Raw genomic sequence first — 22,962 nt, forward strand, 5'->3', positions numbered from 1 at the left:
AGTTACTAACCCTCCTGACCCCGTGGTACCCTTTAACCCTACTATGGTAGGACATTTGGTTCCCACATTTGCCTGCCTATTTAATACTAAGTTGAGACCATTTAATGTGAGTGCCAAGTGTGTGTGGCATCTCCTTCTCATGTACAGCCACCAGGGCCAGCTCTTACATACAGGAAAACTAGCCAGTCATGTAGGGTGGCAAGTTTTTTTTGGGCAGCATTTAGTTAACTATAATCGGCAGTGGATCTACCATCAAGGGTGTTCTGGGGTCTGTGCCAATGGGCCTGTAATGAGAAGGAGCCTTTTGACCAATCACCACACACCACACTCAATGAAGTGGTCAAGTATCACCAAGGGGTACACCTCCATCCTGATTACGAGTAAAACCTCAAAGTAGATTACTGCACCGCATCGTTCTGCAATCTGTAGTCATATATGCATTGCAACTGCCTGGTCTGGGTGCGACATTCTCACTTTGGCCAAGGGCCGCAAAAAAAAGCTGAGAGCTGAACCTGACAGCCATGTTTTGGAGAACATACATTTTTGTAGCCTTAAAACGGCATCTCTGCTGTTTATGAACAATGTTGTCCTCTTGGACTTGTTATATGGTGAACTCTGGCACGTTCACAAGATCAGAATCAGGCCCTCCAGAATTTGGAGTCAGCACTGGAGTCTTGTTCACAAGTGAGGGTCGAGGTGGCCATGAGGTTGACTAATGAATTGGTGGAATAGCGAAAGTTTTGTGAATGTTGTATTGGACCGAGGTGGTGAGGTGGGAGCTCATTCTGCGGACAAAGCTTTTGATTTAGCAGTCAGGCAACATCCCCACCGTCACCTACACTCTATTGCCAAAAGTATCGGGACACCTGCCTTTACCCACACATGAAATGTAATGACATCCCCTTCTTAACCCACAGGGTGTAATATGGAGTCGGCCCACCCTTTGCAGCTCTTAACAGCTTCAGCTCTTCTGGGAAGGCTTTCGACAAGATGTAGGAGTGAGTGTCTTTATGGGGATGTGTGACCAGGAGAGCATTGGTGAGGTCAGGCGCTGATGTTGGATGAGAAGGCTTTGCTCGCTCGCAGTCTCCGCTCAGATTTATCCTAAAGGTGAGGTCAGGGCTCTGTGCAGCCACACCAAACTCGCTCCTCCATTTCTTTATAGACCTTGCTGTGTGCCCTGGTGTGTGTGTGCAGTCATGTTGCCATCCCATAGACTGTTCCCACAAAGTCCAAAATGGCTTAGTATGCTGAAGCATTAAGAGTTCCTTTCACTGGATCTAATGGGCCAAGTCCTAACCCCACACCATAATTTCCCCTCCACCAAAATTTACACTTGGCACAGTGCAGTCAGACGAGTCCCATTCTCCTGGCCAGACTCAGAGAACACATCTGCACTGCTCTCGAGTCCAGTGGCGGTGTGGTGGGCTTTACACCACTGCATCAGACGCTTTGCATTGCACTTGGTGATGTCAGGCTTGGCTGCGGCTGCTCGGCCATGGAGACCCATTCATTCCCTGAAGCCCTCTCTAGGCTGCACTGTTCTTGAGCTTTTGGAGGTCTGTAGCTATCGACTCTGCAGAAAGTTGGCGACGTCTGCCCACCTCAGAATGCGTTGTCCCCTCTCTGTGTTTTGATGTGGCCTACCACTTAGTAGCTGAGTTGCTGCTGTTCCCAATCGCTTCCACTTTGTTATAACACCACTAACACCTGACTGTGGAATATTTAGTAACCAGGAAATGACACGAATGGCACAGGTGGCATCCTGTCACTGTACCAGGCTTGAAGTCACTGATCTCCTGAGAGCCACCCATTCTGTCACAAATGTTTGTAGGAGCCAGCAGTCTGCATGCCGAGGTGTTCGATGTTATACACCTGTGGCTGTGGAAGTGACTGGAACACCAGAATTCAATGAGCTGGCAGGGGGGTCTCATTACTTTTGGCAATATGGCGTATGTTCATTGACTGAAAGAATGGAATTGTAAGTACAAGGAGCCAAAATGAGGTTTCTGCTCTGGGGTGCCGTGCTGACTCTTCATGACAGACGTGATACTTCTTGAGATCAAGAGGAGCCGACTGAGGTGACTTAGAGAGAGACACCCAGGACACATCTGTCAACCTGCCTCTCTGTCTCTCTAGGGTTGTACCTGACGTGTTTTAATTAACAAAAACAAAAAAAAATGGAGGGGCAGACCCAGGACAACATACCGGATGATCTGAAGGCAAGTGAAGCCTTGCAGTGCACACTATAAAGTCATCACACAGGGGACAGCACACTGCCTTCCACACCCAAGAGCCGGCAGGCGTCACAGAAAGGTCAGCGGTGCTCACTGAACCATCAGGCTTGAAGTTTACCATCCAGTGCCTTGGCCAGGGGAACGTGACTGTCATGAAAAAGAAAATGATCAGCGCGCAATTAGACATTCTCAACTCCAGATAACGATCAGTTAGGTCAATGCCAGAAAAACAAAAACGGAAGAACATGAAGAAGTCTGCTTCAGTTTTTGTGTGTTTAAGGTCACTTGAAAAAGTGACACACAAAACAGACTGTTACTGTGAAAGATGACCAAATCCATTATTAGAGAACTGAAATCTCTTTAAAACAGAATTATTATTAAAGGAGGACCTTGATGACTGTCGGGCAGTTAATGCTATTAATGTGAACACTTTTATTTGCTGACAGTTCATTATTCTGCATTTGTCAGAATGGCATCCTTTCTTTGTGGGATTTCCATGTCCTCTCTGAGTTAATGAGGGAGTTTCTTCTGATATTTAAGGGTCTTTGCTCAAGGGCCCAACGGAGTAGAGTCACTCCTGCCGTTTACAGGATCCGATTGCCAGCACAGATCCCTTCTACTAAAACATAAGTAACATGATTGTTAGAATTTGTTACTGACCCTCACCTGTTCTGTTTCTCTTCTTGGTACTCAAATGTGGCACTCGGTGCCACGGCCCACCTGCCCAGTTGTTCTGCCTGCCTAAGGTAAAGTCATCCCTGATGGAGGACTGCAGGATCCTTTCATCCGATTGGCTGGCCCTGCACTGTTTCAGCTGTGGAATGGCCAATAGGGAGAGGCGGCTTTATGGCTGACGTCTCCAGGACCCTAAACTAATCCAGATCATATTATGGGATATCATCTACTGTTAAATTCTGCTCCGTACTTGTACATTTTGTATTTCTTGTACTGTATCGAGGATTTGTTCTGTTCTGTGTAGTGTCTTATATTGTCCCCCTTTTTCTTTTTGACACGCAGTGCATGCCCAACCTACCTGGAAAGGGGACTCTCTTTTTAAGGGGTCTTGCCTTTGCAGAGGTTTCTTCCATTTTTTTCCCTACAAGTGTTTTTTTTTTTTAAAGGAGTTTTTCCTTTGTCTTCTTAGAGAGTCAAGGCTTTGGGGGGCTGGCAAGAGGGAAGGCAGGGCCTGTTAAAGTCCATTGTGGCACTTCTTGTGTGATTTTGGGCTTCACAAAAATAAATTGTATTGTATTGTACAGGGAGATTCACTCAAAAGAGGCCCCGAATATTCTGCGATAACTCTCGCTAGGACGAAGTAATCTGAACGAAACAACGTGCGATGTGCTCCTCAGTATATGGAGCTTCGCTCAAGTCGGGATGCCCCTGTGCTGCAGAGATGAGGTAGGCGCCAGACAGCCAGTTAACCTCCATTTGCAACTTCTGGGTACCTCCCGTCCGTACCCCTTCACTCAGTCAGGATGGTGGTCTACAGTACTGAGCAGCGCATTGTCTTCATGGGGCGAACCTACTGGGTCACCAATTCATTTAAGCGATGCCAGAATCAACTGGATGATTGCGAGTTAACAGAAGGTGACTTCCTGCAAGATGGAGCAACTTGTCACACATCGGTGAGGACAACAGGGTCATTTCAAAGGGGCTTTGGCCTCCATGGTCACCGGATCTGACACCACCGGACGTCTTCCTTTGGGGTCTGCTCACAGAAAAAGTCTTTCGGAACAACACTGTGGAAGATTAGAAGGAAAACGTCCAACGTGAAATTGCTGCTAACTCCGAGATGTCAAGTCGAGTGCTGAAAGACCCCAAAAGTCCTCCTGTCCACCACACTACTTGGTCGCTTATTCCAAGTGCCTATCGCTCTTTGTGTAAAGAAAAACTTCCTAATGTTTGTGTGAAATTTGCTGATAAGTTCAGGAATGTGGAGCACCCCGTCGAAATGTGTCCTGGAGAAAACGGAAACCACTTCCAGCATCGCATGTCATGCAATCGATTACACAAACGTCAAGGTATGGAGCGGATTTGCTTTGGTTCAGATGGCTTCATCCTAACGGGAGATACATCAGAATATTCGGGGTCTCGTTCGAGTGAATCTCCCTTGTATTTATAACTGATGTTGTACAAGTGAATGGAAGGTGGAACTCACCGGGCTGTGTGGCCGTGCAGAGGAGTGAGTGAGCCTGCTGGCAGGTCTGATTCACGAGTCCCAGGCTCACCGTGCTAAGCATCACAGTTTGGTTACGGCACCAGTTTACAGTATTTGTGCAAATTCCGACAGAAAGGCTGTGGGCCGGGTTGGGTTTCCCTCCTCACTCATGCGCCCAGCCTCCATTCCAGTCGCTCTACCTCTCGCCACATGTTGGAGCGTACCTCGCCGCCACTTAGCTAGCAATACCTATTTGTCTAGCAGACATTAGCGCATTGGAACACTTGAGACGAGAACAGGCCATTCAGCCCAACAAAGTTCACCAGACTGCGCCACTTATTTTTTCCAAAAAAACATCAAGTCGAGTTCTGAAAGTCCCTAAAGTCCTCCTGTCCACCACACTACTTGGTTGCTTATTCCAAGTGTCTATCGTTCTTTGCGTAAAGAAAAACGGAAAATTTCCCCTTCACAAGTTTTCAACTGTGTCCCCATGTTCTTGATGAACTCATTTTAAAGTCACCGTCTGATCCACTGGACTAATGCCCTTCATCATTTTAAACACTTCAGTCAGGTCTCCTCTTCATCACTCTAAAGGCTCAGCTCTTTTCATCTTTCCTCCTAACTCATCCCCTGTATCCCTGAATCAGCCCAGTTGCTCTTCTCTGGACCTTCTCTTGTGCTGCTGTGTCTTTATGGAGACCCAAACTGCACCCCGTACTCCAGATGAGGCCTCACCAGTGTGTTATAAAGCCTGAGCAGAACCTCCTGTGACTTGTACTCCACACGTCAAGGCGCTATATTACCTGACACTCTGTTAGCCTTCTTAATGGCTTCTGGCAGTTGATAGTGTAGAGTCCACCACAACTCCTAAGTCCTTCTCGTGAGGCGTACTTTCAATTTCTTCCCATTTTAAAGTCACCATCTGATCCACTGCACTCATTCCCTTCATCGTTTTAAACACTTCAGTCAGGTCTCCTCTTCATCTCTCTTTTAATCTTTCCTCATCACTCATCCCATGTTGTCCCTCAATCAGCGCAGTCGCTCTTCTCTGGACCTTCTCTAGTGCTGCTATGTACGTTATGTAGCCTGGAGACCAAACCTGCACACATTATCATCTAGAGATTGTTAAGGAGTAACGTTTGACGTTTTTGAGAGATCTGAGCTACGTGTGTTTTATTTAGAGGGTACCCGCTCACTGGCGCAGATATCACAGTCATGGGCTCTAAACCCCACGTCAGAGCTGAACACGATCAGATACAGTGCCAATGTTTGATGTCAGAGTGTACCCACCTTGCCAACTTTTTACATTTTTGGCAAAGAGATCACAGCTACATTCTCGGCCCTGACAGCAAAACCAAAACTATTGAATATCAAGAGGCCCTCGGGTAGGAACGCTATCAATAGAAATTCTTCTCATTTTTTTTTTCCCATTGAATTTTAAAGTTTGTCCTGTTTCACTACGCGGGGGACAGCTAGTAGTAAATAAAGGTGAGTTGGAAAGGCAGAAGAGCAAAGAAAATCCTCCATATTAGCACGCTGTATGGTAAAAGCTGACGTTAACTCGTTGAGGGCTGAATATTTTTTCCAAAAAACTCCGTTTTCTGAAAAGCACACAATGCATTGGTTTCACACATAAATCAACATGAAACGTCTGTCGCTACGTGCTGTGGCTGCTGTTGGCGCCTGTTCGGCATCTCTGGCAGCAGTGACTGCACAGGGGCAACTCGATGGCCAGCAGGAATGCATGGCGGGTCGACTACCTCTCTGTTTTTGCACAGCAGGTGGGCTACGGTGGCAGTCACAGTGTGACACAATATGGTTTGTATTTCTTGTCATTATAATTTGTGGTCCTCCTAGGCGAATGCTGCTGTAAGCATATCAGCTAAACGAACATGTCCATCACCACGACCAGCTGGGAACCAATAGGCTGATGCTGGTACCTCACTTTTGTTTTCAATATTCATCTCCTGATCACTTGCATCAAACTCGGAGTCTGAAAAGTCAGAGTGCGATTCGGTAATAATACGTAAAACGTCCATGGAGTATTTTGCTTCGCATATTCGCGTTGGTCTCGCCAGATGTTGATGCCATTTCAGAGGATGTTTGCTCTTCACTACTCATGAGGTCAAATCAACAAAGCTTCGTAACTTTCCTTTAAGCAAATAGAGTCGAACTAAAAAGTAAGGGCGAATTTTTTTGCAGTTTACAGCCGATTACCGTCCTCTACCCCTGAATTTCGACAAAAGTCAACATCAGCCCTGAGAGAGTTAAAGCCTTTCAACTTGGCACCGCATTCTCGCGGATTTTCAAACCACTTTAGGACGGAGGGCGTTTTTTTTTTTTTAGCTACCGTATGCATGAAGACTCATTAGTTGACACCACGGCGTTCTTTCGCGTATCCATTTAGACGTAAGTGAGCTCAAGTGTATCACACGCTGACTGGAAGCGAAGACCCTCAGATGAAAGCCATTGGCAGAGCCTTGAAACGTAAGGCAGGAAACGCAGCGGCAGCACACACATGGAGGAACAATTGAGCGGCTCTAATCTCACTCACCTACTCTGTAAATAAGGAAATCGGTTTCCATCAGACTCTTTGGTGAAGCCTCCCCGCGTGGGCCCGATACCTTCAAATACAAACGTTGTGCTTTAACAGCTGCAATTCGTTTGGCACACCCGGACACCTCAGGTTAACCCTTACATTGCTGATGCCATCACAGCGGGGAAAAGAGTCCGAACACCACGACGGCAAAATAACACAACACAGCAAATTCCTCTCTCGGGAGGCCGTGCCACAACAATGAACGAGACAGCGAGACAGGAAGAAATGGGTGGATGAGGCAGACAGCGTATGACTCGGTGCTCAAGAACAGGAGGGAAACGTCTTCCACCGCGGCTCAGGAGAACTGGGCACGGTGCAGTTGGTACTTCTATCAAGAGCACTAAACCGTACGCCACACCAGTCCTTCTGGCATTGCTGAAGCCGCCATCTAAATGGGGGCCGTCTATACCAGGGGTCTCTCCGACCTTTCTTCCCCTGAGAGCTACTTTTACAAAATGAAAACGGCCGAGAGCTCCTCACGTTTTTCTAACGTTTATTCTCGTAGCTAATTTCAACCCAAACAGACTGAATACGCTCGCTTTGCCTGAACGTTTACCAAATGCTGGGGTCCACAGCTCACATTTTGCATTAAAACATCACAATATTTAGCTCACCTGCAAGTGCATTTTGTATGTTCAAGATTCAAGAGTATTTATTGTCATTTCATCCATATACAGTAGTGCGGGATACAGTGAAACGAAACAAACGTTCCTCCAGGACCATTGGTGCCACACAGAACACAGGACAACGAAGAATCCCCGCCACGTAACATAAAGACACGTACGATATAACAAGGAGCGTGTGAGTCAAATGTGCAAACGTGCGCAACACCGCAGAGCAGAACACGAACATCAGATATCAGACCGGTCCACGAGTGTTGGGGGGGAAACTGTGACACGTTCTGGTGGTGAGGGTCCGAGTGTCTGTGCACATTTTCTAGTGAATCTCACACTACTGAGTTAAAACATGAATGGTGTCAAAAGGCGCACTGGAGAGATTCTGAAGGACTGGAAAACGGCAAATATCATCTCATTATATAAAAAGGGTGACCGGGCAGATCAGAGCAACTGCAGGCCAGTAAGCTTAACGTGCAGCACAGCAACATTAATGGAAGGAATTCTTAAGGAGAAGATTGAGCAACAACTGGCAAGGACAGGAATTTGAATGGACAGTAAGCGTGGGGTCAGAAGAGGGAGGTCGTGTTTTACTAACAGGCTGGAATTTTAGGAGGAGGCAACAAAAAGATACGACCGGAGTGGAGCAGAGGAGATGATTGATGTGGACTTTCAGAAAGCATTTCATAAGGTGCCACCTGAGAGGTGGGCATCAAACTAAAAGAAGTGGCAGAACAGGGTGTGGGGTGTAGGTGGTGCAGAATTGGCTCAGACACAGAGGGTGATGGTGTGAGGAACCTCATCAGGATTGGGTGATGTTAAGAGTGGTGACCAGCAGGGGGCAGTACAGGGGCTGCTGCTATTTTTAATATAAAGAAATGATTTAGCGAGGGGGCGGCACGGTGGCGCAGTGGGTAACGCTGCTGCCTCACAGTTAGGAGACCTGGGTTTTCTGCCCGGGTCCTCCCTGCGTGGAGTTTGCATGTTCTCCCCGTGTCTGCGTGGGTTTCCTCCCACAGTCCAAAGACATGCAGGTTAAGTGCATTGTCTAAATTGTCCCTAGTGTGTGATTGGTGGGTGTGTGTGCGCCCTGCCAGGCCCGCTGCCAGGGGGGGACAAACGGGACTCTGGTCCGGGGCTCTAATGGAAGGGGGCCTCTTCACGCTTGATTTTTTCTGACATGTGGGGAGGCAGAGGGGCCCAAATATTTATGGCGGCGGGCCTGGCCCTGCGGTGGGATGGCGCCCTGCCCGGGGTTTGATTCCTGCCTTGTGCCCTGTGTTGGCTGGGATTGGCTCCAGCAGACCCCCGTGACCCTGTAGTTAGGATATAGCGGGTTGGATACTGGATGGATGGATTTAAAGAGGAATATAAGGAACAAGCTGGTGACGTTTGCAGATGATACCAAGATAGGTGGATTGGCAGATAATTTGGAGTCCATTATATCATCACAGAAGGACTTGGACAGCAGACAGGCTTGGGCAGATTTGTGGACGATGAAATTTAATGTCAGTAAATGTAAAGAATTACAGAAAGGAAGTAAAAATGTGAGGTTTGAATACACAATGGGGGTCTGAAAATTGAAAGATCATCTTATGAGAAGGACTGAGGAGTCGTAGTGGACTCTAAGCTATCGACTCCCGACAGTGTTCAGAAACCATTAAGAAGGCTAACAGACTGTCAGGTTATATAGCACCTTGACGTGTGCAGTACAAGTCACTGGAGGTTCTGCTCAAGTCTTTATAACACACTGGTGAGGCCTCATCTGGAGTCCTGAGCGCAGTTTTGGTCTCCATAAAGACACAGCAGCACAAGAGAAGGTCCAGAGAAGAGCGACCAGGCTGATTAGAGGGCTACAGGGGATGAGTTAGGAGGAAAGATTAAAAGAGCTGAGCCTTCACAGTGATGAAGAGGAGACCTGACTGAAGTGTTTATGAAGTGAATGAGTGCAGTGGATCAGATGGTGACTTTAAAATGAGGTCATGAAGAACACCGGGACACATCTGGAAACTTGTGAAGAGGAAATTTCACACAAACTTTAGGAAGTTTTTCTTTACACAAAGACACTTGGAATAAGCGACCAAATAGTGTGGTGGACAGGAGGACTAGCGAACGAGAGAACAATTGAGTTCAACTTTGTTTGATATTTAAAATAAAGTGTCACTTAGGTCTTGTTGAGTTGTAGTCCAGTGTCGTGGATGCCAGGTGCGATGACCCAGCCGGGAACGGAAGTGGGCGTGCGCCCATCTGGGACCACGTGGGGGCTGCCTTCCTGGTTGCTTTGGGGGGCCACGAGTACAGGGCATGGAAGCCCCACCCTGTAGGGGCTCGTGCTCACCGCCAGGAGGCGCCCCAGTGCCTTGGGGACCTGTTGCCCCAGCACTTCCGCCACACCAGGAAGACTTTGGGAGACACCCGGGGAGCTGCCGGGAGGACAGTCGGCACTTCCGCCACGCTGGGGCGTGGCCAAGCGAGGAATGCCGGGAACACCTGGTGCTCATCCGGGGACTGTATAAAAGGGGCCGTCTCCATTCATTCAGGGCTGGACTCGGGAGGAGGCAGGACAAAGCACAGAGGAGGTGTGTAGGCGGCCCGAAGAGAGGCATTTGTGGCCAGGACTGAGTATTTGGGGATTGTGCACTGAATTGGGTCTGTGTGACCATTGTAAATAAACGTGTGGTGGTTGAGAAACAACATGTCCGCCTGTCTGTGTCCGGGTCGGCTCCACACCAGATATCCTCTGAAGTGTCTGTCACCTTGAAAAGAGAGACGGCAATTCAGATTGTGGCTCGTGATTTTGTGTTAAAAGGATCGTGAAAAGATCGCCCAGCCCTATTTTGACAAATCAAGTTTTCAGATTTATGTAGGATTCATTAACCCTTTGGCGAGCTACTTGGAGATACCGGTAGCTCACGAGTGACGTGTTGGAGACCCCTGGTCCAAAGAGGGCTACAGTGGACACAAACAAGAAAAGGGAAGGTCAAAGCCTCACTCTCACTTTAGAGTAAAACGAGGGGACAATTTTAGAAAACCAATCCGTCAACGACACCAATTTGTTTCTTGTAAAGCCTAAAGCAAATCGCACAAGGGCTGCCTCGGTGGGCTTGAACTGGTCCGGTTTTCTGAAATCTTTTCCAAACTCGGCCTCAAAAAACTACAGTGGCTTCTATTTCAAACTGCAACCAATTTCTGAAGTGGAGGCGCGTCTCTGCCTTTAATGGATGTCTCTGTTAATACTGGGAACACCGCGAACCGGAGAAGACCATCACTGGAAAGACGGAAGGGTCCCGAGCACAAACGAGTTGCGTAATGTATTTGGTGCAATTGGTTAGCGTTGCTGCCCGTCAGCACCTCCCACTGCCACCATGAAGTCTGCACATGTCACTTGTGTCACGTTCACTTTTTTCTCTGTACTCTGGTTTTTAAATCCCAGCAATGTTACCATCAACTCGTAATGAGCCCAGTATGAAAAAGTGGGAGCGAGTGTGTGTGCCTGAGGGTCTTCTCTGACAAGACTATTTATTGTCCTGTGGTAGGTTTGTTCCCATCTTACACCAAATGCGGCCAAGAAAAACGAAATAGCCGAGTTCAGAAAAACGTGCAGGGAGAGAAAGAGAGAGAGGGTGGGCGCAGGCGCCAGTTGTTCAGGGCATTGACGCGCACGCCACACACACAACAAACCACCCGGACTGGGACCCGAGTGCAGCGGGTGACCCCTCACCTGGAACCGTGGGACTTTTTTTTTTGTGTCCTACTGTACAGTCATGCCCAAAAGTTTGGTTTTCACAAAGTTTACTCCTTCAGTGTTTTTAGATCTTTGTGTCCGATGTTTCTCTGGTCCACTGAAGTAGAATGACAAGCAGTTCACAAGTTTCAAAGGCTTTAATTGACAGTGACATGAAGTTTATGCACAGAGTCCATATTTGCAGTGTTGGCCCTTCTTTCCTTGTCAAGACCTCTGCAATTCACCCTGGCAGGCTGGCAATCAACTTCTGGGCCAAATCCTGACTGATGGCAGCTGCCCATTCTTGCAGAATCAGAATTGGTGGGTTTTTGTTTGTCCACCCGCCTCTCAATGGGATTAAAGATCTGGGGAGCTTCCTGGCCATGAATCCCAAATTTTGATGCCACTCACCTCTCACTTGTTGCCTTGTGGCCCGGTGCTCCGTCATGTTGGTCTCCAAACTGTTCTTGGATGGTTGGTAGAAGATGCTCTCGGTTTCGGTCCCATTTTTTCCTCATGGCTGTGTTCTTGGAGCAAATTGTGAGTGAGAAGCAACCCCACGAGACACGAATGGTCTCAGGATGCTTTACTGTTGGCCTGACACAGGACTGATGGTAGCGCCACTCACCTTTTCTTTTTTCCGGATTCCCCAATCAATCAGAAATGGGATTCATCAGAGACAATGACTTAGATAGATAGATAGATAGATAGATAGATAGATAGATAGATAGATAGATAGATAGATAGATAGATAGATAGAGTGAAAGGCACTATATGATAGATAGATAGAGTGAAAGGCACTATATGATAGATAGATAGATAGATAAATAGATAGATACTTAATAAATTCCCATAATCCAGCAGCAGCATACTGATAATAACAATATTAAATTAAAGAGTGATAACAATGCAGGTATAACAGACAATAACTTTGTATAATGTTAACGTTTACCCCCCGAGTCGCATAGTGTGGGGTCTCCTCAGTTTGTCTCTGAAGCTGCTCCTCTGTCTGGAGATGATCCTATTCAGTGGATTCTCCATGATTGACAAGAGTCTGCTCAGCGCCCGTCGCTCTGCCACGGATGTCAAACTGTGATGACTTGACCCCAGCAGTCCAAGCCCAGAATGTCAGTCTGTCCCTGATGTTTTTCTTGTCTTCTATGCTGCCCTACTTGACACCCACCAGGCCATCCTCCAAAAGTCTTCACTTCACTCACTCCTGCCTGCTGCCACTCCTCGTGATGCCCACAGCTGAATCCACTTTAGGAGACGCTCCTGACGCTTGCTGGACTTTCTTGGGTGCCCTGACGCCTTCTTCACCTCTCTATTGTGACTCCATCAGCGTGACAGAGTGACCTCCAGCCTTGTCCTTGTCGACACTCTCACCCGTGTGAACGTGAGGATCACTGAAGTCACATCAGCAGGTCCTTTGGTGGCAGGGCTGACATGCAGTGGATTTTTGGGGTGAAGTTCATTTTCATGGCAAAGACCAACTTTGCACTTCAATTCATCTGATGACTCGTCAGAACATTGTGGAGTTGACGCAAATTTCCATCATAAAAACTGAGGCAGCAAACGTTGTGAAAATTAAGATGTGTGTCATTCTGTAAACTTTTGGCCATACCTGTAGTGGTGTTATTAAGAAGGTCTCATTGGTTACCATTTTTAGCATCTGCATACAATCCATCCATCCATCCATCATCCAACCCGCTATATCCTAACTACAGGGTCTCGGGGGTCTGCTGGAGCCAATCCCAGCCAGCACATGCTGGAAGGCAGGAACAAATCCAGGGCAGGGTGCCAGCCCACCGCAGGGCACACACCAAGCACAAGTTAGGATCGCCAGTGCACCTAACCTGCATGTCTTTGGACTGTAGGAGGAAACCCACGCAGACACAGGGAGAACATGCAAACTCCACGCAGGGAGGACCTGGGAAACAAACCCAGGTCTCCTCCTTACAGCCAGGCAGCAGCACTACCCACTGCGCCACCGTGCCACCCCATACAATTCATTCATCAGTATTTTTTTTTTACAATGAAGTCAATTCTTGGTGGGATTTGCACGTTCTCTTTGGGCTCATGAGGTTTCCCTACCAAAGTGCAAAATCATAACCAGCTATGGTGTGTCTGGTCTCATAAATAACTAAACACGGCCCAAGTCGCTGGCTTCCACTGATTACCATTAAGACCAGTTAAAGACTCTCAGACAAACATGAGAATCACCAGATGCAGAAATAACGAATAAACAGCAGATGGCAGCAGGCGCTGATAACACGGTGCGGCGCACCCACCACACAAATCGGGACCCGAGTGCAGCGGATGACACTTCAGCACAACACTGGAGCAGCGTGTGCCTTTTTATGGTGGCTGGAGTGCCAATCCTGCCACCAGCCCCCATGTTTTTCCCCTGTAAGTTGGAGGACCTGCTTGAAGATTAACGCCATGCCCAGGACCGAGCAACTTCAGGTTAAAGGCCTCACTCAGGGGCCCGATGGAGTGGAATCACTGCTGGCATTTTATGGGATTCAAACTGGCAACAGATCCCTATAGCCTCAGGGCCACCAGAGAAAGGAAGTGTGGAGCGGAATAATTAAAGGAACATCACCTGGAATCCCGAAATAGTGCAATGAGATTATTGAAATGCTAAGATTCTGACAGAAAAAATAAAGAAATTCACAAAGTGACCGACTCCCAGCTCATTATAGTTGGTGTTGTTAGGACTCAGTTATGAAAGTACAGATGACATTAACTTGCTGTGTGTGAGGCCACAATCCAACGGAGTGCCCAGCAGTGCTGCCCGGTTAGGCTTTGCCAGTCTGTGAGCCTAAATTAGCGTAAGCAGGCTGAGTGGATGCTTGCATGCATTGTGTGTGTGTGAAGTGGCCCCCCCCAGCCCCCCAAAGAACAAGCCAGTCAGTCAGTCAGACATATATCCTAACTACAGGGACACGGAGGTCTGCTGGAGCCAATCCCAGCCAATACAGGGCGCAAGGCAGGAAACAAACCCCAGGCAGGGCACACACACCCACACACCAGGGATAATTTAGGATTGTCAATGCCCCAAATCTGCATGTCTTTGGACTGTGGGAGGAAACCAGGGCTGTGGAGTCGGAGTCGGAGCATTTATCTACCGACTCTACAGCCCTGGAGGAAACCCACGCAGACACGGGGAGAAGATGCAAACTCCACGCAGGGAGGACCCGGGAAGTGAACCCGGGTCTCCTAACTGTGAGGTGGCAGCGCTACCCACTGCGCCAAAGCACATCTATTAAATCTGCCTCACAAACTCACAAGTGCATCACTTTAACTGCCAGCACTCAGTTTCAGAAACACAGAGAGGATCGTTTCATATTTAGGAAGGCGCTGTGCAGAATCACACTGACAATGACGTGCCAGAGATGAAGGTTCAAGTGGCTCCGGGAGCGAACTGTAAGGCGCAAAACCGTCAACCGTGATCCTCACCACTGACTCACAGTCTGACCGCACACATGTCACTTGATCTGCGCAGGCCTCAGCGGCACAATATGGAAATAACTCACTAACGACGCTCTTATGATTTAAACATCACTTGAGAAGAACGCATCGGCTAAAGAAAGAAACCTGAGAGATTTTCCCTTTCTAGCGTGTAAGCAGTTAAGAGCGTCTAAACATAAACCTTTTAAAAATACCGAGTGACAAACAAACGGCAGGCATTGGCACAAATGACAGCAGGGCCTAAACACGAGTGGGTCATATTCCAGTCAAACCCGAGTGACCAGGCAGCCAAGCGCTAACAAGCACGTTAAGGAAAACAAATACGCGTTACATCAACACTTATATACATAAATAGAAATATACATATGGAAACCCTCTAGAGTCATACCCAGCACACATTTTATATACACTTTTTGGAAGACTCTATTAATCCTATTAATTTCAGAGGAGTCAGAGTGCAGGGTCAGCCATTGTACACCCCAGGGGGAAAAATGTTCACTTCTAAAATTATACTGGCTGCGCATAAACCAAACTCCTCCACTGAATTCCTCCAAAATGTACGGTGAAACAATATATTCCTGAATTGAAATATTAAATTGAGAAACAAGGACATAACAAGGTGGTCAACTAAATACGTGAGACTGAAATTAATAACAGCGTTAATCTAAAAAATATTTTTAAAAATAAATTAAACATATGGGCACCAGAATCAAGTCTGGAAACAACATCCTCCGGGACTTTAATATTAAAAAGCAATAAGTCACAAAAACCCCTGGAGTTTTTATTTATTTTTACTTGTTTCATTTTTTTGTCCTCTCTGACCAAGCGATCAGATTCATCATCAGAGACTTTAAAACAAATCTATAAATTAGACTCTGATTTATCTATAATCATGTGCATTCATGTATTCAGTCGTTTTCTTGTCTATTTCTGTTTTTTGCAACTTTTTCTTTGGGTTGCATTATTTGTATTAAAATGCGCTATAGAAATAAACGTTAAGAGCAGGGATTTCCCAACGTGGGGCGCAATTTGATTTTTTAGGGGGGGAATTTGAGAATTTAGGTACATTATACAATTTCTAAAATGAAAAATAAGAAATTATTAAAAATGATAATGAATAATTTTATTTTTTACAGAGACATTTATATATTTATATAAACATAGAAGGGATGCTGAAGAACCCTTCAATTTAGGATTTTACAACTGGCTTGGGTTTGTCTAATTACAAATCGTGTTTACCATTAAAATAATATGAATTGTAACAATGATAATAAAATTTTGCAGTATAACAAAAAATATAAAATGATCAAAATATTACAGAAAAAGCTGTCAAAGTTATTTTATATTTATGAATGTCCATCCATTATCCAACCCGCTATATCCTAACTACAGGGTCACGGGGGTCTGCTGGCACCAATCCCAGGGTGCAAGGCAGGAAACAAACCTCGGGCGGGGTGCCAGCCCACCACAGGGCACACACACACACACACACACACGAGACAATTTAGAATCACCAGTCCACCTAATCTGCATGTCTTTGGACTGTGGGAGGAAACCCACGCAGACACGGGGAGAACATGCAAACTCCACGCAGGGAGGACCCGGGAAGCAAACCCTGGTCTCCTTACTGTGAGACAGCAGCGCTACCCACTGCGCCACCGTGCCGGCCATTTATGAATATCACGTCTCTTATTATATGTTTTCAAAACTGAATTTGCTGTATTTTCATATTACTTTATATTATATTATTTTTTTTCTACTGGGTGTTTTTCTACTTAGAAATCGTTTTTACCATTAAAATAATATGAATTGTAACAATGATAATAAAATTTTGCAATATAACAAAAATATCAAATGATCCAGGCAGCATGGTGGCGCAGTGTGTAGCGCTGCCGCCTCACAGTTAGGAGACCCGGGTTCGCTCCACCCTGCGTGGAGTTTGCTTGTTCTCCCCGTGTCTGCGTGGGTTTCCTCCCACAGTCCAAAGACATGCAGGTTAGGTGCATTGGCAATCCTAAATTAACTCTAGTGGGTGTGTGTGCCCTGTGGTGGGCTGGCACCCTGCCTGGGGTTTGTTTCCTGCCTTGCATCCTGTGCTGGCTGGGATTGGCTCCAGCAGACCCCCGTGACTCTGTAGTTAGGATATAGCGGGTTGGATAATGACTGACTGACTAAAATGATCAAAATATTACAGAAAAAGCTGTCGTTAAAGTTGTTTTATATTTATGAATATCACAACTCTTATTATGTTTTTAAAACTGTATTTGCTGTATTTTCATATTACTTCATTTTTATTTATTTTTTTTACAATTTCTTAGTGATTTATTTGTCAGTATTTCAACTATCCTTTCTCTCTTTTGTTTCCATGTTCTTTGTTTAAACCAAATTAATGACATTATAGGCTTCCTCCACGTGAGTAGCGGTTCACTTTTTGAATGGGTAATAATAAGAATAAGTGGGGGACATCATGATTTGGAGAGGCAAAAAAAAAGGTTGGGAACCACTGAGTTTGAGCAAATTCCGCATTGTTTAAATGTATTCAGGGACCTTTGTCTTATTTTTTTAGTTCAGAAATCTAAGTACTGAAACTATCCGGACTTATTCTACTTGATTGCATGATGTAAAAATAAGCCTATACGATCCAACAAACACACACACACACATCTACGTCTCAACACATCAAGAAAGGAAATCGAGCCCGGCCGAGGTGCTCCGTGTCACAATGCGCTCAAGGTGACACACAACACGAGTCCTGGACGGCGGGGTATTCGTGGTGCCCACTGAGCTATGGCGACTTCTGATTTCTTGTCCTAAACACCCTGCATGTGTCTGCCAGGTGCGGTGTCTTTCTGTTTCGAGTTCCTTTTCTGCCCTGATCTCCTCACGCTTGTGCCCGCCTTGATCTTACGGTATCCATCCGTCCGTCCGTCCGTCCACATCTCGCCATCCCCGTCCTCCTCTGACTTCACGTTACCTTTCTGCCTGCCCGGCTCTGTCCCCCTCTTCACCCTCCATCGGTCCTGACTCAACTGTCTGTCTGTCTTTCTGTCCTCATCTTTTTCTTTCTCCCTGCCAGTCATTTTTCAGCAGATCTCCTTGTCTGTCACTTTTTACTTCTCTTGTCGCACGTCTGCCCGTGTGTCTGCCGGTCTGTCCTCTGCCCTCCCAAGTCACACTTTCGAAATCTTCGTGTCTTTCCCCCCCTTTTCGGTGACTCCTTACTGTGAAAGAGTCCAACTTTCTGTTCCCGTTGCTTTGTACAAACACACAAACACACAGCCTGCCCGCTCAATGCGATACAAGTTGACTTTCGCTTAAAACTGCGGAGCCCGCGGCGCCCCCGACTTCTCCCACCCTCCGCCCCCCGCCTTCTTAACCCGCTCACCTGTCGCGCTCCACTGAAGACGCTGGCGTCGAGTGGAAATCGAAAAAAAAAATAAACAAAAAACAAAAACGACGGCGTCGTTTCTTCTTCTTCAGCGGGCGCCACTTTCCAGGCGCGTCCCGCTCACGAGCCCCATGCCTTCCAACGGCGTGTCCGCAGCCCAAGAGCCGTCGAGGAGACGCAGCTGTCCGTACGCGCGCAGAAAGGCATTCGCGAGGGAGGGCGGCGCGCGTGTCCAAAAGGCGGCCAGTGCTGACTTGCCCGCCGCGCGGCAGCTTCACTCTGCGGGCGCCGCTGTCCGTCCGTCTCTCTCTCTCTCTCTCTTCACTCCTTCACTCTACGCGCTTGTTTCCTGTGCAGAGGCGCGGAGCACAAAGTCACAGACCTGAGATTCTGCGCGACTTCCTCGCTGTGCCCTCAGACGGCAGCTCGTCCTCGTCCATCACTGTTGGCACAGCAGCGGGATAAACGGTGGCAGTGACGGAGAAGACAGCAGATCTGCTCGCAGCTCAGCTTCAGAAGGGTGACACACCAGTGCCGACTGGCACCCGCATCCCACCGCCCGCTTCGTCGTCAGTTAACTGGAACTGCAGGAAAAGGAACTGTGGAGCAACAGCAGAGGGCGCTGTGGCGTTTGGCTATGGGGGGCAATAACAGGAGAGTATCTGCCTATTATATAGCGCCTTTCACAAATCTATCTATTAATTATGTAGTGCCTTTCATATCTATCTGTCTATTATATAGTGTGTTTCACAAATCTATCTATTATATAGTGCCTTTCATATCAATCTATTTCTGCCAGTTATGCTAAAATCTTTGTCATATAATGTCTTTTAAAAATCTATGTATTATATAGTCCTGTTCATATCTATCTATGTATTATATAGTGCTTTTCACAAATCTACCTTATAGTGCCTTTCCTATCGACTGTATCTATTTATTATATAGTGCCTTTCACATCTATCTATTATATGGTGCCTTTCATATGTTGTAAACACACATTTTCCAATACAGAGTCAGAAACCCATGTCTGTCCCAGAATGCCTTTTCTATTGGCAATAGATGACGCATCAAAAACATTTGTAGAAATTAAGATACTATCCATCTATTATATAGTGCCTTTCAGGTCTATCTATCTGTTATATAGTGCCTTTCACATCTATCTATCATATAGTGCCGTACACGTTTATCAATCTCTCTATTATATAGTGCCTTTCACGTCTATGTATCTGTCATATAATGCCTTTTCTATCTATCTATCTATCTATCTATCTGTCTATCATATAGTGCACATATATTGCAAATATCTATCACATTTTCCAATACAGAGTCAGAAACCCATGTCTGTCCCAGAATGCCTTTTGCATTGGCAATAGATGGCGCATCAAAAACATGTGTAGAAATTAAGATACTATCTATTATATAGTGCCTTTCAGATCTATCAATTATATAGTGCCTTTTGCATCTATCTACCTATCATATAGTGCCTTACACGTTTTTCAATCTATCTATTATATAGTGCCTTTCAGGTCTATCTATCTATCTCTCTATTATATAGTGCCTTTCACTCTGTCTACCTATCTCAGTGCCTTTCCTTTCTTTTTGTCTGTCTAAGAATGTCATTAACAGGCTGGTTAAATAAGCTTAACTAGACAGAATGGCGCACACCCTACAGCGAGTAAGTCCTTCATCAGAGGTCCTACACTCCATTCAGACTTGGGCAGATATTCGACAGGTGAACTTTAATACCGGTATAAGTAAGTAGAATGTGACACATATCATATACTAGATCTGGGGTCTCGCCCACTTGGCGTGGCTATTGTAGCACCCTGACCCACATTCTTTGCACAGACAGACCACCTCCCTCGGCAGGTTTCTGCAGACTTCCTGGGGATCGCATCAGCTGATCTGCAGCAGGTTTTGCACGGAGTGAGCGGCTTCCGTTACTGTTCTGCATCACTGAGAGCAAAGCACCACCCATCAAAGTGACTTCTGAATGTGAAACGTCCCGAAGACGATGCACTTGTAAAGTCGGAGTGGTGGGGTCAGGTTAGCCATTAACCGTCACTCTAGAGCCAGGGCTGAAAGTCTGGAGAAGGACCCCAGTGTTGGTCTTCACAAAGCCTGCTGCCTCAGCGTCTTTAGATCTTTGTGTCAGATGTTTCTCTGGTACACTGAAGTAGGAGGACGAGCAGTTCAGACGTTTCAAAGGCTTTGATTGACAATGACATGAAGTTGATGCACAGAGTCCATATTTCTTTCTTTTTCAAGACCCCTCTCTGCAATTCACCCTGGCAGGCTGGCGATCTACTTCTGGGCCCAATCCTGTCTCATGGCAGCCACTCATTCTTGCAGAATCAGAATTGATGGGTTTTTGTTTGTCCACCCACCTTCTCAATGGGATTAAAGGTTGTAAGCCACTAGGGGGCATACTGCCACCCTAGACCCCAAAGACAGGCAGGACACAGCTTGATACACACCCCCCCATGTTTATTTACACTCAAAACGGCACAAACCGCCAACACCACGCCAATGTACAGTCCATCCGCCTCCCGACTCTGGCCCTTCAATGGCTCCTGTTATTCAGGGGGCTCATCAGTATTACCTGGAATCACTCCCAGGTGCGCTGGAGCTCCCCTGGAAACCCAACAGGGCTTCACCAAACTCCAGTTCCCAACATGCCCTGCGGGAATCCGTGGTACCACAGCCATCCAGGAGGGCTGCCCTCTAGTGTTGCAGGGGAGGTATTGCCTCATCAGTGCCCTCTCCCCTGGTCCTTCCACTGTGTTGGCGTCCCTACCAGGTAGTGGCCGTGGCTGCCCATCTCAAGGTCTGGGGAGTTTCCTGACCATGGACCCCAAATTTCGATGTTTTTTGTTCCCCGAGCCACTCAGTTCTCACTTTGGCCTCATGGCCCGGTGCTCCGTCATGTTGGTCACCAAACTGTTGTTGGATGGTTGGCAGAAGTTGCTCTTGGTTGATGTTCTGGTCCCATTCTTTATTCAGGGCTGTGCTCTTAGGCCACATTGTGAGTGAGCCCTGCACTGCCTTGGCTGACATGAATGATCTCAGGATGCTTTACTGTTGGCACAGTGACACAGGACTGATGGTAGCACTGCCCACCTTTTCTTTTTTCCGGATGCCCCAAACAATCGGAAAGGGGATTCATCAGAGAAAATGACTTGACCTCAGCAGTCCAATCCCAGAATATCAGTCTGTCCCTGATGGCTTCTTTGCTGCCCTTCTTGATGCCCACCAGGCCATCCTCTCTGCTGCCATTCCGGGTGGTGCCCACAGCTGAATTCACTTTAGGAGACGCTCCTGATGCCTTCTTCACCCCTCTATTGTGGCTCCATCAGCGTGACAGAGTGACCTCCAGCCATGTCCTCGTCACCACACTCATGACGTCAGCAGGTGCTTTGGTGGCAGGGCTGACATGCAGTGGTTTTTTGGGATGAACTTCATTTTCATGGCACAGAGGGTTCTTTGCAATTCATCTGATCCTCGTCAGAATGTTCTGGAATCGATGTAAATTGCCATCATAAAAACTGAGGCAGCAAACTTTGTGAAACTTCATATTGGTGGCATTCTCAAAAGTTTTGGCCACAGCTGTACACTATTGCATGGCAAGGTCAGGGAACAAATAAAAAAAATGTGTCATCTTGGTTCCCGGAGTCCTTCCAGTGGCCTGCGTCCAGCTGTCGTCTGTGTGGAGTTTGCATGTTCTCCCCGTGTGTGTGTGTGTGTGTCTAGACCTCCCTCCGATACTAACTGGCAATTCCAAATTTGGCCCTGGCACTCCTGCTGGGATGGCACGTTGCTGCTGAGATTGGACTCTGGCCACTCATGAGCCTGACTTGGGTTAAGTGGCTATGAGAAAGTGACACTGGTTATAAAACTGCTATTCAGGGGGCACCAAGTAAAGAGAAAGGTCATCGGGCTTGCTTTGCAAGATGGCGGCAGAGGAGCATTACGGACACAGACTGGACAAGACTTGCCGAGAAAGTGCATTTGCCAGGTTGGCAATACAAGGACGACATTAGAAGACTTTGTCTGTGATGTCACAATGTGGCCGGGTACTTCAGGGCTTTGTCTCCTTCAAAACTGACCTGGAGACGAGTGCAGTGCGGCCTGCGGTGGGGTTACGTGCATTAACCACTAACTGAGACCAACGTGGAGTGAAATGTAGGAATGCTACGGAAATGCTGAGCAGGCTCGAGCTTACAGTACGGGGTGTTGGACCGTGTTGGCCGCTATGGATGTAGTGAGGAGTCCAGCAAAATGAAACCTGTTATCGGCTAACTACAAAGATTACAATATGCAGGCTTTTGGGGCAACTGAGGGGGTGGATGGCAGGGTTGGCATTCCAGGCACCGAAACCTGGCACTGTTCCAGTGTCGCCCACTGCACTCGGGTCCCAATCCAGGAGGTTTGTCGTGTGGTGGGTGCGGCGACGGACTATCAACGCAAGCTCCTAGAAATTTTCAAAACTGGCCAAGGTGGGAATCACGAGAGTCGCCCAGAGTCTTCCTTTCCTGCATATTATCAAAAAAAAAAGACATTATAATAATACAGTAAATTAGGAGGATGGCATAAACGTGGCCTGGTTGTCCAAGTGTTTCTGATGAGCCTCTGCGATTTCCTCAACATGAAAGAACACTGTGCCCCACAAGTGTGCCCACGCCGCTCTACGATGGTATTGACAACAACACTTAAAAGCTACCAGAGTCACCGGTCGGTTTGACTCACCAAGAAGCCCCCACCCCGA

The 22,962-nt window shown here is 47.1% G+C and overlaps 1 protein-coding gene across 4 annotated transcripts in view; it reads right to left on the minus strand.

Moving 5' to 3' along the window:
- The window catches only part of arhgap27l (Rho GTPase activating protein 27, like), a 186,665-nt gene extending 167,840 nt beyond the window's left edge, over window positions 1-18,825 (minus strand). For 3 of the 4 annotated variants that reach the window (XM_039740601.1, XM_039740600.1, XM_039740599.1), the window contains exon 1: window positions 18,195-18,825. The gene's annotated coding sequence lies outside the window, so the exon portion shown is untranslated. The remainder of the gene's footprint in view (window positions 1-18,194) is intronic. The other variant, XM_039740602.1, reaches the window with a different exon arrangement.
- Between the last annotated feature and the right edge of the window lie 4,137 nt (window positions 18,826-22,962).

The sequence above is a fragment of the Polypterus senegalus genome, chromosome 17, assembly GCF_016835505.1.
Source record: "Polypterus senegalus isolate Bchr_013 chromosome 17, ASM1683550v1, whole genome shotgun sequence".
In the NCBI taxonomy this organism is placed as follows: Eukaryota; Metazoa; Chordata; class Cladistia; order Polypteriformes; family Polypteridae; genus Polypterus; species Polypterus senegalus.